Source organism: Mesoplodon bidens (assembly GCF_964165515.1).
Source record: "Mesoplodon bidens genome assembly, chromosome: 14".
Classification (NCBI taxonomy): domain Eukaryota; kingdom Metazoa; phylum Chordata; class Mammalia; order Artiodactyla; family Ziphiidae; genus Mesoplodon; species Mesoplodon bidens.
The window spans coordinates 15599048-15614998 of record NC_138170.1 but is presented as its reverse complement, the minus strand read 5'-3'; the positions used below and the strand labels follow the sequence as shown (position 1 = coordinate 15614998).

Below are 15951 nucleotides of genomic sequence, written 5' to 3'. Positions count from 1 at the left end.
GACTCTCAACCACTGCGCCACCAGGGAAGCCCTCTCCAAGCCTCTTTTTACCCACCATGTCCCCAGAGCTATGACGTTTGGGCTCCTCCTCCTCCTCCTTTAGAATCACAGAACATGAAAAGAGCAAGGAAGGCAGACCAATATGCTTCTACTCTCTTTTTGAGATCTGTCCAACAGAGACTGCCAGCTGAAGAACTTTTAAATTTGGCCAGTGGTTCCAACAGAAACAAGAAAAAGGAAGTCCCAGAATATTTTTTAACTATTTCACCATTTCCAGTTAATCTTTCTCCTTCTCCAACACATTCATCCACCTCCTGTAGTCTTCTTACTAGAGGAAGCTACACGCCCTAGGCTAAAAAGGGAGCACAGCTACATAAACTGTCCTACTAAGACTACTAAACTGGATTTGGAACCTTCAAGAAGATTTCAGAAGAGTCATAGCTTTTGTTTTTAACCCAAAGGGACGTGTTCTCCATTCCAAACAAAAGGCAACTGAATCCTCCAGCTAAGTAAGGTGTATGCCCCAGTCCCTTTTGCATTCGAATGATTCTTTTTTAAATAAAAGTGTTTTTTTAAGTCTGGTTGGCTCTACTGGATCAGAGAACCTACATGAGTCATTCTAATTCAGATCTTGATTCTTCAGGCTTTTTAGCTTGAGAATACCCATTTTGTTGGAAATGAAAGACTGGAAAGTTGAACTTATCCAGAGAAAACAAAGAAGGAAGGAGAGAAAGGGCACCTCCGACGGAAGGGATCATTTACTCAGATGGGGTAAGAGCTACTCTATCAGAGCAAGGAAGCCTTCGAGAGCAAAGCTGTCAAGTAAACTGACCAAGCAACCCTTCCACACAGCCTTCCTGCTTTCCTACATCTAAGCTGCTCTCAGGTCGTTCTCCCGCATGGAATCTTAGCCTTGAAGGCCCATTTCCAACACTGCTCCTTCATTAAGACTCTCCAGATCCTCTCACCAACCTTCTGCATCCTCCCCCTGGGAAAGCCCTAGTTTTTGCTTTGATACTTCACCCATACGGCCTTGGCCACTTCAGGTTTGTCCTGCCTAGATTGAAAGAAGGTTCAATGACTACAGGGACGAACTACATGAATGTCCTCAGCAAAGTGCCTGATACACAGCAGGTACTTTGTACAGGTGTTGAGTTGAATTAAATTGATCACTCAGAATTACTGAGAATCCTGAGCTTCAAACAAGGCAAAGATTCTCAGGGCAGGAAAGAGCTGTCTCTTTAAACAGACATTTCCCAGAGATTACTATGCTGTTATGATTACTATTATAATTCAGTTTCTTCTTCTGAGGTTATTACAATATAGAGGAACCCAGAAGTTAGAAACCACAAATCCCAGTTGAGCACTTCCCTAAGTTTTAAAAGCTATCCCAAGAGCCAAAGTTTGGGGAAATAGAAAGGGGGTTCCTAAATAGAAAGAGGAAGTATAAATGGAAAAAAGAAAAAAGAAAAAAAAAAGAAGTGAAAGTCTGAGCTGAAGGCAGGGTCGGGCAGGCAGAATTTGGAGAAAAAATATAAAGTTGATTAAGCTGGCACAGTCCAAAAGGTCCCAACCAAGGTAACTAGGGGCTCCGTGTACAGCCAGCCTGGGGCTGCTAGGGTCTGCCGGTTCTAGGCGGTCAAGAGCTGCCCCAGGGCTGTCCCGCGGTGAGCCCCTGTGGAAGTCCTGACGCCTTAAGAGAGCGGGTCCTATGTGGTCAGAGGTTGAGGGACCGTGCATGACTTAATTATGCATTAATTCAGCTTAAATATTTGGAAAACTCTACCTGCTTCACCTTATTACTGCTGGCCTATAGTACAGGCAAAACTTTTCTAAGCTGGTTCTCTACCAGAGAGACCGAGCTTTCCCTGGGAGTGAGGTATGGTGCAAAGAGCTCTGAAATAGGAAGGGTCGGTTCCTTGTTTCTGGGTATGACCCTCGTAGGAATTAGTGAAGTGAGTCAGAGCAAGTCGCTGCGCTTTTCTGGGCCTCTTTCCGCATCTGTAAGCGGGGGCTAGTCCAGCTCGGAAACTGTATGATCCTAAGGTTTCCCTACGCAGCTTGCTGGAAACCTCGGCACCTCAGAGGTTCTGACGTGAGGGTATAGTATCCCACACTTACTAGGCAACCTGTCAGATGAAAGACAAGGCGATTCCTGTTCAGCAGCCACCCCCACCCCCCATGCTCGGGGCGCCGTCTGGCCCGAGAGGACGGGCGAGCCACGCATCCCGTTGGTTGATAAAGCGGGCGCAGGATCCGCGCTTGGCGCGATAGGATTCCAGCCTTTCGATATCTCTGTGACCCGAGCGCAACCTGTTGACCTCTGCGTCGCCACTGCGTCGCCGCGGTTGCTCGGACACCGCCAATCAAGGCCCCCTTGGAGGCGGAGCCAGAGGAGAGGGGGTGGGGCTCCCAGGCGGTTCCCCCGTGGGGCGGCGCGGGACTGGGTACCGGGTCCGGCTGAGACAGACGGATTGGAAGAACAGTGAGGTGCGGTTTTGCAAATTTGCAACAGGTTGGGTAGGGCGCTTCAGTTACCAAAATTCCTCATATCTTTGGATATAAGTATTCCTATAGGCATTATTTTCTCTTACTTTATCTGTAGCTTAACGAGTAAGCAAAGAGCTCAAAATATGCGCCTGTGATTTTTCAGTCACTCGGAAATAAAATTGTGCTTGTGAAAAGCGTCTTTAAATCCTTAAGAGGAGATCCCACAGGCAAGAATTGTTTTACTATATGTATTGGGGTATTAAACTGTGACTTAGATTTTTTTTTTTTTTTTTTCCGGTACGCGGGCCTCTCACTGCTGTGGCCTCTCCCGTTGCGGAGCACAGGCTCCCGACGCGCAGGCTCAGCGGCCATGGCTCACGGGCCCAGGCGCTCCGCGGCATGTGGGATCCTCCGGGGCCGGGGCACGAACCCGTGTCCCCTGCATCGGCAGGCGGACTCACAACCACTGCGCCACCAGGGAAGCCCTGTCTTAGATTTTAAAACTCAAAAAGTGACCAGATTATTTGTAGGCTCAAAGATCTAATAAAACATAGTTAATATTAGAACTGAATAATTCTGTCCTCGACAGAAAAGTCTACTTCGTCTCCGGGGTTTACTTTTCCTACATTCTTTTAATGCCTTTATAACTTTAAAAGTACGGAAAGGTTTGATCTCAGATCATAAATCATTACGCAAAGGTAGTAGATTGTGTACCATTGGCCCTGCAAATGACGTCTGCCAACCACACCCCCAAAAAACAAACAAAAACTCAGCAGTACTGAAGATCCTGTTCAGAAGGCTAGTAGCACAGCGGCCACGCCCACACCCACGTTTGCCAATGCCACCTTAATCCCTGCTGTCCACACCCTGCCAGACTCATATTCTTGGGTCACGTGGGTGAGACGGAGCACACAGCATCCGCTGAGCCAAAACCCACTGCCTCGTGCTGTGACACCAGGCGCTCCTGTCTCCACCATCACCCCATGCCTTGTCCCTTCCCTGGGACACTTGCCAATTATATGCAAGTCACTGCAGATGACTCTGTGCTTCTGTCATTTATGTTTATGTGCCTATAAGCATAAATTCTTTGGGAATGTTAAATATTAATTATTTAAATTGTAGACAGATAAGTGAGCAGTTTAGGTCATTTTGAAGTATTGCAAAGCTGATACGGACTTCAGCCAGCCACAGGATGGTTCACCTCATTTTTGTTTGCTGGTCTGGCATAAGAATACCTTTAGCACAGTTGTGATATGCCATTGGACTGAACTGTCACACGTTTGTTTTGAATTTACATTTTACAGATATTTTGTATCCTACCATCAAACTCAGTAATTGACATTTTTATTTCACTCCCATCCTTAAAGTAATGTCTAACCTGAGTTTATCATTCAGGGCCCGTATTGTACTTTCAGCCTCTTTGTCCACAACTCAAACCCTCCAGCAGGGAGACTAACCTGGTCCCTCCCTTTGATCACACGTGCCGTTACTCCAACACCCCCTTCACCTGAATTACCACAACTTGGGAGCCACAGACCTGCCCAGGGCCTACAGGGCGAGCTCAAGCTCCTCTGTCTTCACTTGGCCCTTGGGGACACACCAGCCCCAGTCATTTCTTTCCACCTGTCCAGACTCAGAGCATCAGTTGTCAGTGCCACATTCCTGGCACTGCGTCCTGCCGTGTGACAGCCCTCACATTGTTATTTGACCTTTGTGCTGGTTACTTTTCAGGTTGAATGGTTTTTCCTTTTCCTTAAACAAGCCTATCACTGGCACTGCTGGGCTTATGGTCATGATTAGAATCTCGGTGGGCAAGGGGCAGGGATGATGATAAATGAAAAAAAGGAGGAAAAGCAATTTTCCTGAGCCCACCACAGAAACTGGAACCAGAGAAAAATTAGAATGTTAATTCAAGAGAATTGTATGTATGTATGAGAAAGAGTCTGAGAGAGAATTAATGCTACACAGTAGCATTCCCAAATAGAAAGGAGGAAGTGGGGCTTCCCTGGTGGCACAGTGGTTGAGAGTCCGCCTGCTGATGCAGGGGACACGGGTTCGTGCCCCGGTCCGGGGAGATCCCACATGCCGCGGAGCGGCTGGGCCCGTGAGCTGTGGCCGCTAAGCCTGTGCGTCCAGAGCCTGTGCTCCGCAACGGGAGAGGCCACAACAGTGAGAGGCCCGCGTACTGCAAAAAAAAAAAAAAAAAAAAAGAAAGGAGGAAGTGGAGAGTGAAGCACCTGGATCAGGCAGCAGTTGCTCTTGAACCTTGGTTGGCACTGTTGGTCCAGCGAGTTTGGCTGCCCAGGGGCTGCCTGAGATAGTTGGGGTGGGCAAGGTCCAAACAGACATTTGTATATATTGTGATGTTCTTCAATTCACTGTTCTTTGTTTGAGGAGTGACTGTAGGCTCGCGGCTCTCAACCTAACATCTTCCATGAGGAACAGAGCTTTTAAGGATAACTCTTCTGCCCTTGACAATTACTATGTTCACTGTTACTCGACATTTAAAAATAATAGCTAGAATTTCTTGAATGCCAGACAATGCTCTAAGCACTTTAAATATATCACTTCATTCAATCCTCACAAAAACTCCAGGAGGGAAATACCATGATTATCCCCATTTGACGGACAAGGAAACTGAGACATAAGATCAAGCAACTTCTCCAAGGCTACTCAGCAAGTAAAGGGTGGCTGGAGAACTTGAACCCAGGCAGCCTGCCTCAACACCCCACCCTCGTACTTACATGCTGTGATGATCAATTGTTGGCTTTAGCTTTCTCCAAAAGAAATGTTCTGCCGTCTCAGCTGTACAGTATTCACTTAGAACTGGATATTAATGCCACAATGAAAACCTCACTGGACTTGAACGGGCTTGTAACAGAACACATTTCAATTTTAAATGGCATAAAGCAGGTCCATTTTCTAATTGCCTCTGCCTTCCACACTTCCTGTTAATCAACCCCTTGGCAACTCAGTGTCGCTTTTCAATGAACTGGATGCCTTTGAGTCTACAGTCATATCCCAATAGCTGAATTAAGACTTGAACAACAATATGTTATCTAAGCAGGAAGTCCCAAACACTTGAAAATTTTAAATCACTCTTCAAAATAGATGCTTACACCAAAAGCTGGCAAAACCAACACTCCTGGGATGAGATTTTGATCATATGGCAGCGATATTCAGGAATGGGCCTGAATCTTGCCTTGGCTGAGTCATCCTCATCTTGTGGTTCCTAAGGAGAGGAGTAGACAAACTGGAAATGGCAAGGGGAGATAAGACATTTCCTCATCTTAGGGCCCTCTAACCCTAGGTCAGGGTGACCTGGCAACACTTTGTGTGCACAAGACTTGGGCACAAGGCTAGGGCCTCTCTCTGCTTCTAAGCTCAGATCTCTCTACCAGCGTCTTGCCAATCCTGGAGGGGCAAATATGGGTGGGAGGAGGAGAGAAGAGGGTCTGCCCACCAGAAGACCTAAGCTCTGGTTTTGCTGCCCTCTTCTCCCCTTTGCGAAAGAGCTAAGTGCCAGAGGGAGAAACACACCTGGTGGACAGCTTCACACTCTAACCTTGGCGCCAGTAGCATCCTGAAATCTGATCCAATTAGATCAATACTCACACTTCTTGAGGAGTGAAGGGAAGAGGGAAGAGAGGAAGAGGATAACATTAAACGAATTACAACATTCTCACTGATGAATCTAATTGTGAAAATTCCAGGTAAAATACCAGTAATTTGAATTTAATAGATTTTTTTTTTTTTTTTTTTTTTTTTTTTGCAGTAGGTGGGCCTCTCACTGTTGTGGCCTCTCCCGGTGTGGAGCACAGGCTCCAGACGCGCAGGCTCAGTGGCCATGGCCCACGGGCCCAGGCGCTCCGCGGCATGTGGGATCTTCCCAGACCGGGGCACAAACCCGTGTCCCCTGCATCAGCAGGCAGACTCTCAACCACTGCACCACCAGGTAAGCCATAATAGAATATTTTTTAAATCAGTTTTTAAAAAATTGTAAAAGTACATACTTTTCTACCAAGCCGTTCCACTTGGTTTCCTTGAGAATATGTAAAAGTGTTTTTATAATAGCAAAATAATGGAAATCATCTAAATGTCCATCAATAACGAAGTAGTTGAAATTATGGTATATTCTCACTGTAATATAGTAGTTTAAAAAATAAGTTTATTTATAATAATGTAGAAAGATCTCCAAGGTATGTTATTGAGTTATTTTTTAATCAAGTTACAGAACAAATGCAAACATTTTATGTTAATACGCACGTATACACACACACACACACACAATTATATTGATGCAATCATATGTTTGCTTCCACTCACAGCTCATTGGCCAGAGCAAGTCACATGACCCCGCATCATTACTAAGAGAGAGGGAACCTTGGGAAGCACAGGATAATCACTGGGCAATGGGAATTTCTCTCTGCCATATAAACCAAGGCTTGGGCTTTTGGAGAACAGCAGTCAGAAACAGTTGCAGGCAAACACACTCTGCTTTCCACTGTGCTACATGGAAATAAAGAAGAGGCTGCCTGGTGGAATGTGGCAGCAAGGGCACGTGGAGTATACGGAAACTCAGAAAACACACACACACACACACACACACACACACAGAGTCCAGCCAAAATTATATACTAAGAGTTTCTTACTCAAATAGAAATGCTGTCACAGAGACAGGGTTTATAATATTATATGCCAAGGGCTTTTGTAAAATGCTAATATAATAATGATCATTTGAAGATTATATGTTCTAAAAGTATCTATTAAAGACACCATTATGTTGCCATAAGCCCCAATTCAAATGCCCTACAAGCTTCTCTAGGAATTTAGTGCTATGGAAAAGTGTGCCTCTTGTCGGGTTGTTTTTTGTTTGTTTGTGGGGTTTTTTTGGCTATGCCTTAGGCTCACCTAAAGTATCTTTCTGAGGTTATTGGCCTCCCTCCTATCTTTCACCTCTCAACTGTTATAATTCTACTCTGGTCTCAACATTTTTCAAAGTGTGTATGGGAAGGACCTTTAACTGTAGCTCAGTGCCTTTCAAGAAGTGAGGAGAGCATAAATAAAATCTCAAACAGAAAAATGGAGGCATCTTTGTATGATGCCCTCCAAAGCCTGCATGGTTGCTGGGAGGGGCTGAGCAGGAATTGCAAGATGAGGTGGGGCATGATGACTGCTCCGCCTCTGGGAATGGGCCAATGGGCACTCAGATTTCAGAGCTCAGAAGTCCCAGGGAGAAAGGCGTCTGCCTTTTTCTTTACTTGAGGCTCCTTCCCCCAGCTCCCCGCCCTGCTGGAGGTGGAGAATCCCTCTGTGACTGAGGCTTCCATGGGGCAAGCTGAGCCCCCCAGGCCTCACTCACCCAGAGCCCCCCACAAGAGGGAGCCCCTGATCCCATCTCTTTGCTCAAGTTGGCAGGAGTTTGCCCCCACCTTCCAAGCCCCAGAGCCTGCTCTCCCCCTCACCCTACTCAGTTTCACAGGGGTCCTTCCTCCTGACTGATAAATTAACCTGGTTCTTGAATCATTCACAGATAATGGACAAAGAAGTATTAATTTTTAACTGCAGTGAAATTTTAAGCAAAACTCCAGAAAGTCGTTACCTGAATGCCACTTTTTTGTCCTTTGAAGAACTCTTTAACTGAAAGGATGTCTTCAAAAGAATACATAATTAGTAGGTTTCTTCCTTCTATTGAAAACTTTTCCATCTTCTTGATGAAGGCCAAGTGCTAATGCAAAGCTGCAAGCCTGTCTTTAAGACCCCAACTACATTTCCTGAAAGAACAGGACAAGGAGTAAATGACGACTAATGGGAAAAAGAAATTCCACAGAACCATTCTGTGGAAGAATAAATTTATTTACATAAGAGAAGCAAAAGGTGATGTGTCTCCCTTTACTGAAAGGTACCTGTTAATTGTATAAAATTAGGTGCCTAGTATTTGGGACATATCGCTCTTTATTCCCTCATCTATTTAGATACACATGGGTATCTCAGTGAGCACATAATTGATTATTGTAATCAACGGCCCTTCATTTTAAATAGAACTTACAATTTGGGAGCTTATAAACCAAACATCAGAAAACTGATAAATATAAAATAATTTCTAAAAAAAAATAAAATAATTTATGCCCCTGGGCCACACCTATCCTATCCAAAGTGTACCAAAAGGAAGTTTGTAGGGTATAGGAATCAGAGATGATGGGCCAAGGGGCCCATGCACTGAATAAAGACACCTACTAGCTGTGTGACCTTGGTCAGGTTAATTACAGTCTCTGATCATTTTTCTCATGTGTCATGTGTCATTTGACAGGGATCATAAAACATACATGCCTTCATACCTCCCAGGGTGATGTAAGGTACAAATGTGAAAGAAAACAAACTACCCTTCTTAAATTCTATGTATCAAAATAACATCATGTATCTGAACTCAGCTCTCTAGGACGAATTGGATGAACTATCGTGTGTGCATATGAGGTGGGCCTTTAACTGCAGCTCATTGCCTTTCAAGAAAGGAGGGCTCAGTGGGAGATGGAGTCAGGAGACTTTTTTCTGGGCCCAGAGCGATGAGCATGGCTGCAGAGGAGAAAGCAAATTGTGAATAACGTACAAGCTTGTAGATTCAGAGAACCCTGAATGTACTGACCCAAAGGACAAAGCACAGGGAAATACACCTGGAAGGAAATTAGCACCTGGAGGAAAAGGGCTGCAGAGAGATAATAAGGAAGTTCAGGGAAGGGGCTGGTCAGTCTGGGTTTCCTATAGGTGTCCGTCAAGCTGCTAGGACAGACATGGGACAGACTTGGAAGGAGCCTGGCTGTGAACCAGAGGATGGAATGCAAACAGACTAAAGGAGGTCCCACAGCCTGACAAGAAGGGTGAAGACAGTCAAATCAATGGACACCAGCAGTGGGGCCCCAGTGAAGCCAACTCTGCCAGGGCTGCCCTGGACGGCACCCTCCCAGCAGCTTAGAATCCACTCTCGCCGTGGCCAGGTCCCCTTGTGCCCTTGAACCTACCCAAGATGCTGGTCCAGAGGGCAACAGAGAAAGCAAACATCACCAGTAGCCATGCTCGGGGCCCAGTCACTGACAAAATCCTCCTCCCATCCCCACCCAGGTTTGATTTTTTTAAACTGGGTAATGGAAGTAGAATTTTACCCTGAGTGCAAACAGGGCTTTATATTTACTGTTCGCCCTCCTGAAATATTCTTTCCCCAGATAGTGAAATATAAGCTATAAATTAATGAAATATAAGTGTAAAAGTGTTACCAACCTGGGTCCTTGGACTCTTTATTTTTTTTTATTAATTTTTATTGGAGTATAGTTGCTTTACAAAGTTGTATGTTTCTGCTGTACAGCAAAGTGAATCTCATACATGCACATATATCCCTCTTTTTTGGATTTCCTTCCCATTTAGGTCACCACAGAGCACTGAGTAGAGTTCTCTGTGCTCTACAGTTGGTTCTCATTAGTTGTCTATTTTATACATAGTAGTGTATATATGTCAATCCCAATCTCCCAGTTCATCCCCCCCTCCCCCCCCGTATCTATATTGGACTCTTTAATCAATAGAAATTATAAGAGACCAGACAAGGAATTCAAGCAAGGCTTTACTGGGACTCGTGCTGTAGCACCAGGGAGCAAAAACAAGTAACAGGTGCCCTTGCTCGCTCCCTGGGGGCTGGGGGAGGGGCGAGCTGGTCCCTTAATGGGGCGAGGGTGGGGGTGGATCTGGGGGGGCCAGAGGGGGGGCTTAGGTGGTCTGCCCACCTCCTTGGTGGTGCCCTGCGCAGGGATCATGCACAGGACCCTGCTTTTGCTCCCAGCTCCTCAGAAGCGGCAGTTGATTGGTGGCCTTTTTGTATCTTGTTGTTCATAATTCGCCCCAACTGCGCATGTGTGCAGTTATTTTTAGTGCCTTATAGTTTCTTTGTATTCTGTTGCTGGAGGAGACATTTGTCCAGGTGCAAGCACTGCAGCAAAGGGTCCCAGGTTCCAGATCACAGCCTGTCTCAAAAGAAAAAAGTTCTTATTTCTGTGAAACTTAGGATGAATGCTTTGGAAGCCCTAGATGGAGGTGAGTCACTAAGTAACATTGCTATGGAGTTAGGAATGGGTAAAACCCACCCTGGGAGAAAGTGACTGGGGCAAGGAACAAGCAGTTTTACAAATCTAGAAGTACTCAGCTTGCCAATCTTTAAGCTCTATTTCCACTTTACAGAGAGTGAAACTGGAAATCGTTGTTGTCTGTGACATGTTATGAGTGTGGTTTTTGAAAAAAAGAGAAGTAACTCTCAACAGTGGACAAATATTCAAAGGAAATAGCCTTGACCCTAACAAAAAGATAAAATCATGACTCTCATTCAGATATAAAAATGAACACATGTTAAGATTCTATTAAACTCATCAAATGAAAGAACCAGGCGGATGTTATAAGTGCTTCAAAGAAAAAATTTTTTTAAATTACATGGAGTAATTTTGAATTGAATATACAAATAGACACAGACTGGCTCTTCCACAGGAGAGGGGGAAGCCCATCTCTACCAGATGGGACAGAATTTGCATGTCTAGCAGTTACCCACACTATAGATGTACAGAATCAATCTGATAAGGCAGAAAAGTACACTATAGACAACACATCATTTTCCATTGAGGTACAAATAGTTTTCCTACAGCCCTATACCAAAAGATTGATTTTACATCTTGACATGAGCCAAATTAAAATGAGGTATCTAAGATCTGTGTATCGTTTTATGGTTCCAACATTTTCAATTAACTGGTTAATAATTAGCCCCAGTCACTTGAATAAGAGAGTCTTGGGTATGATAGATTTCCTTTCACTGGATGAAAGGACTTAAAGGAAAGTTTCTATATTTCCTAGTTAAAAAAAAAACAAACAGAAATTGATTATTTTTTCCAAACGTTGTAACCTAACAAATGAACATTAAAGTAAGCGCCGGGAGAAACTGGGTGAAGGGTACCAAGGACTCCTCTGTATTATTTTTGCCGCTTTCTGTGAATCTATAATTATTTCCCCAAAAATGTTAAAAAGCAAAAGACCATTAAAGTACAGCACCAGGGGAGACCCCCCCAAAGATTGCACCTCCCCTTCCTGGTAGAAGGATGGAAGCCTCTCTTGGGCACGAGGAAGGAGGGGCAAGGGAGGTCTGCTCTGTGTGTTCAAGATGAGGGATTATAGGAACCGCATTTCTCTGCCTAAAGAAGGCATGCGTATTACAAAACCAAAGGAGTCTGAGCAGGGTGAAGTGTGGAGAACTTGAAGCTGGTAGCAGTAGATCTTATCAGGAGATGGAATTTATTCGTTCTCTTAGGTTTTAGGACTTTCAGTTCTTATGCTGTCAGAAGTCAAAATGAATAGTAGCAGTAGCACCAATGTCAATGTCCGTTTCCTGGCTTTGATATAACTATATAAGATGTTCATATTGGAAGCTGGGGGAAAACTACAGGGAACTCTCTCTACTATTTTTAAAACATTCTGTGAGTCGATAATTATTTAAAAATAAAAGTTAAAAAAAAAAGAATGGTGGCATATGTTTCAAAGTTTACAGTGCTGACTTTATGAACTTTTGCTGAGAGAGGCAGAACTGTAATTTCTCTGGTGTGTTGGATCCATTGTGAAGTCAGATGCATTTGGGGTACACATGGGCCAAGTTAAGGTTAAAAGTATCATTCCGGGATTACTGGAAATTTCTCCATCAGCATCTTAAGGATCATCATAGAAAAAATTAACGAGAAGTGGAGGTGATTTTCATAACCTTCAGGGAAAGACAGACGCAGGAAAGAGCTTCCTGCTGCTCATAGACAAACGTCTAGTTGCCAGAGAAGAAAATAGCCTGCGATTGTTTCTCTTCTCTCTCTGTAAATGTTTTCAAAGTCAAAGATTTGCAGGGGACTTCTTTTCACATGCTCAAGGGTAAACCTAGACCTGGGCCTGACTGTGCATGTTTCCCTTGAGAGGAGGAGTCCCAATGCAATGGTCCCTGACACTCTTGTTACCACCAAGCACTCAGTGTCCCTGGTCTTTGTGGATGTCTTTATGGCCGGGCAAAGGCTTTGTCAACACAGGGTCCGGCAGTCTCTGGACATTCTTTTTAACTTCGGGTGTTAACCTTTGGCTGAGTCACAAGTGGAACTTCCATGACGTCCTGCTCTATCTGCCTTCCTCTTTCCCTTGTCTGCCTCTTGCCCTGGAAGCATCCTTCTTTGTTCCCACCACAGAGACTCACAGTTAAGGGTGGAAAAAATTTCTTTGCAGACTGACCAAGCTAAAAGGGGTCAGTTGCCTGGCTTAGAAGAAAAGTAAACTTAGACCACCATTGCCTAGTGACCATCATCTTTTAAAACAGACCTTCCCTGAGGAACAGGGGATTGTTTACAGAAAGTAGCTTTTTGTAATGTGTTGAATGGCATTGTCTTACAGTCATATGTGGAGAGTGTTTTATGTGATGTTTTCAGCTGATATGGGTGCCCTAGAGCCTTTTTATTCCAGTGGTGTAAAGTGTACCCTTCTGTCCTACTACAGCAAGAATCACAGAGAGTGCGGCTTACCAAAAATGAAGACCCTTTTTGTGACCTTGTTATTGTATTTAAGAGCCTTGGTCACAATTCTTCTTCTTCTTCTTTTTTTTTTTTTTTTTTTGCGGTACCCGGGCCTCTCACTGTTGTGGCCCCTCCCGTTGCGGAGCACAGGCTCCGGATGCGCAGGCTCAGCGGCCGTGACTCACAGGCCCAGCCGCTCCGCGGCATGTGGGATCTTCCCGGACCGGGGCACGAACCCGTGTCCCCTGCATCGGCAGGCGGACTCCCAACCACTGCGCCACCAGGGAAGCCCACAATTCTTCTTTTTATGCGAGAGCATAAGCAAGCCCTTGGTGTGTCTTCAACAGGATTTGTAGCCATAGGTGAAAGAATGCTGTCCAGTTGTCCAAAAAGCAATTTACCTGAGAAATCAGAAAACTAATCTTTTCTGATGTTTAATTTCACTTAGATAAATACTTTTTGAGGTTTAATTTCCCTTAAAATTGCATTTTTATTGCAAATTTGGTCTTTTAATAGTTAAATTCACACAGCCAGGCACTCTGCTGTAGGCAGATAACTAATCAAGATAAGCACAGTTTTTCCCTTAGGAAACTTGCAGCTAAATTACCACATCATCAATAAAGACTGAACATGTGAAGGTTTGTAATGATGTAAAATTGTAATCAACTTGAGTTGCAAACAAGAGGCCTTGGTAAATAAATTATGGTCTACACAAACAAGCCATTAAAAACGGTGTGGAGAAGTCACATTTAATGACTCGGAAAGGTTGAAACACTATCATAAATGAAAACAAAAAGACCTCAGCGTAATATATTGTGTGCACCAAGTAAAAGTACTAGAAGGAAGTATAAATCATTGTAGGTCAGCAGAGGTTATCTCCAAATGGTATGATAATGGGGAATTTTCATTTTCTTCCTTTTCCTTTTTGTAGTTTCTAGATTTTCTATAATAAATATGTGCTATTTTAGAATTTGAAAAACTAATAACCATTTCCCCCTTAAATGAAAGAAAATACATTCCCAATGTCATTTACAATAAGAAAATCTGATGCTAGTCAATTATTTTCTTTAAGAATATATATGTGATTGCTTGTCTGTGCATAAATTATCTCTGGAAGGAGACCAAGACTGCAATATTGGTTTCCTCAGGGGAGGGGAAATGAGTGGTTAGGGACACCAGTGGAAAGAAGATTTTTCACTAAATATTGTTTTATATCTTCTGAATGTTATACCATATAAATGTGTAGCCTATTCAAAAAATTAAAGCTTGAAAATTAAGAATTTAATCAGTATTAGCTGAAACTAAGCTTTAGAAACCTTAATCAAGTCCCTGTGTTGATGTCACTGGCAAACCTTCAGTGCCTGGGACCACAACCAATACACCCGGTAAGGACTTTTCCCAACTCACTCACTACAAAGTAACACATAAGAGGACCACGCATTCCTAAAGCATGGTCATGGCTACTCTTCCCAGGAACCTGATTGCTGGGGGTAGAATATTGAATCTAATATGGTCTAATGTGGTATAAGGGCTACAGTTGGCAAAGCAGCCTGTCAGTTAATTCTGCTTGCTACACAGTTGTTGATTCACCGGGTAGAGAGAAGAAAGGGTGAAGGAAAGTCATTGATTTAATTGACTGGGTAAAATATGTTGACCTCAATGATCAAAATTGAGCATAGCCTTAGCATCATTACTCTGATGGCCATACCAGATCTTTCTGTGTGTGGTGTTTCTCTATGAGTCCTGGGATGCCCTGAGCCCCCCTTTCATGGACCACCCTTCGGGATGCATGTCACTGTTCTGTACTGTCTGCCTAAGGCTCCATTCAGCTTCTCCTCCCATGAAGCTTATTCTCACTGCTCTGCTCTTGGGCCATTCAGGCTACTTGGCACTCCTGTGGCACCGTGACTCTAGCACTGCATTCTCACATTGAACTGACTGCTGGGGTCCTCTCCCCCAGGCCCACTCACCTTTCCCTTTGAATGTAGCACTTAGCCATGTCTAAACATAAAAGAAACCAATATATTTTTAAATGCATCAAAGAATAGCCAATAACAATTGTTTCTCAAACTGGACTCCCAACCCTATATTCCTTAAATTTCTTTTGGAATATCTATGAATGTTCTATGGAAATTTATTAATTTTGTTTTCATTTCCATTATTCACCTTCTTTAAAAAGATATAACTATATTCTTAATGAATTCATGAATATTTGAATGACGTCCTGCTAACTGGTGGGATTTGAGTGACCATATTTACATGTGTTTATTGATGTGTTGGTGTCAGAAATTAAATGCCTCAAATAATTAGACAAGAACTGGGAGGATACCATGAGTATGAGATAATGCATTCTGCCCAGTAAAGGCCAAATGGCTGTCAAAGCTACCTCTATGTGAGAAGCTTTCACTGTAGTTTGAGAGAGACCAGTGGTGGGGAAAAAGTCATCATCATCCAGCAGTGGAGACTGCACCGGGGACAGGCAGCGGTATTCTCATGCACAACAGCACCATATCCCAGGAGATTTCAACTTGAATTATACTGGGTTTGGTCACTTTTTCATGTTTATTTTATAAATTTCTTTGGGTTTTACAATTATATGTGTGCTGTAAGCCCAAGGAGTTTACTACTAGCTTACGTTGTTGCATATTTAAGAAATATCACACTGTAAGGCAATAGTGGCTGTTTTCTTTTCCTTCAAGTGAGTCCACATATTCCTCAAGAAACTCTGGCTTTTAAGAGTCTGTCTTTGACAGAAAACAAACTTACGGTTACCAAAGGGGAAAGCGGTGGTGGGGGGAGGGGAATGAAGGATAAATTAGGAGTTTGAGATTAACAGATGCATACTAATACACATAAAATAGATAAACAACAAGGACCTACTGTATAGCACAGGGAACTATAT

At 43.6% G+C, this 15951-nt stretch overlaps 1 protein-coding gene across 1 annotated transcript in view; it reads right to left on the bottom strand.

Annotated features, from left to right (window-relative positions):
* VWA3B (von Willebrand factor A domain containing 3B) overlaps positions 1–2194 on the bottom strand; it is a 217297-nt gene extending 215103 nt beyond the window's left edge. The window contains 1 exon segment of the mRNA XM_081254147.1: positions 2122–2194. The gene's annotated coding sequence lies outside the window, so the exon portion shown is untranslated.
* Positions 2195–15951: the final 13757 nt, after the last annotated feature.